Here is a 1553-nt window from a genome sequence, read left to right as displayed (position 1 = left end):
AAAGAGCTGGGAGAAAGATCAATACTATTTGTTTTCTCTTCTTTATTTTATGGAAAACATGGAACTATACATAGTGGGTTTTGTTTTTGTCTTTAGTGTTCTCACAGGTGTTTCTCCTTAGAAGGGGGAAACTGTGAGTGAGCAATCTTGAAATGCCTCGGATTCTTCTGTTACATCAGCCTTCTATGACACCTCATAATGGCATACCCTAGACTCTGTGCAAAGCATGGAGGAGGAAAAAATAAGACATATTACTCTCAAGTCCACTAGAGTCAAGCTGAAGAGCATCAAAACTAAACAGAAAACCTCGAAAACCACAAGAGGAGAAAGACCACATCACCAAAAATACAAACAAACAACAACAATTACAAAAACCCCAAAAGGAGTGAAGAGGTAGGCAGAATTCTCATCAGCAACAATCAACTGCCAAACACCATGGAGTAGTTATCTCCAAAGGGCTGAGAGAAAAATAACTCAGCCAGCCAGGGACTTATGCTCCAAATCAATGTGCTTATCCAGCAATTCCATTTCTAGCTATGAGTCCAGGGAAGCCCTGGTGGAGAGCATGATGCATGTATAAGGACAGGCCATATACTTGATACTTTCAGTGGTATATGCACAGCCACCTCTCCACCGGGCACCATATCCTTCTGTGTGTATGTTTAAAATGCCTTCTTACAACATCTTCCAAGCATACCGGAAGATGCAAAGGTCCCCCCATATCCGCTACTCTGCTGTAACAAATCAAGGTGTTGCTGTGTTTGCTTCACTACTTTTTAAAAAATTAAATACCACAAATACATGGAAGACCCCAAAACAGCATTCCCCAATGTCACTTTTTTCTTTCCCACAGATAATTACAATCTGAAAGTCGGTATCCGTAATTCTTATGAGTTCTTCATATTTTACCACATAAGTATGCCTCCGCAAATAATGTGATGGTGTTCATGCTTCCAACTTGAATGGTCCTCTTAGTTTGCTTACATTACCTGTCTTGAGACATCATAACTCCAGTTCACTTGCTTTAACTACCATATAATATTTTGTTATACACATAGCACAATTTCATTTACCTATTCTTGTATGGTTGTACTGTTTCTAGTCAGTGATTCAAATAATGCTCGTGGCCTGTCCTCGTGCACACCACCAGGGCTTCCCCAGCCTCACACCTAGACATGGAATTGCTGGATAAGCATATTTATTTGGAGCATAATTCCCTGATGAATTATTTATCTCTCAGCCCTTTGGAGGCAGTTGATTGTTGTTGATGAGAATTCTGCCTACTCTTTATGCCTTTTTCTTTCTTTCTATTTTTAGTGGTTTGGTCATTTTCCTCTCATGGTTTTTAAGATTTTCTGTTTATTTTTGAAGTTCTTCTGCTTCTCCAATGTATCCAAGAGTGATAGTAGTTTTATTTTTTTCCTCCTGTATACAGATACTTTGTACTTTCAATTTGAGTGGTCATGGATTCCTTTGATTCTGGAGTATTCTCCAGCTGTTAGTTCTTCAAGGACTGCTTCCCTGCTATTGCCTCTACATCCTTAGGACAGCCC

Source organism: Manis pentadactyla, chromosome 7 (genome assembly GCF_030020395.1).
Source record: "Manis pentadactyla isolate mManPen7 chromosome 7, mManPen7.hap1, whole genome shotgun sequence".
NCBI classification, from domain to species: Eukaryota; Metazoa; Chordata; class Mammalia; order Pholidota; family Manidae; genus Manis; species Manis pentadactyla.
This window is presented reverse-complemented; position numbering follows the sequence as displayed.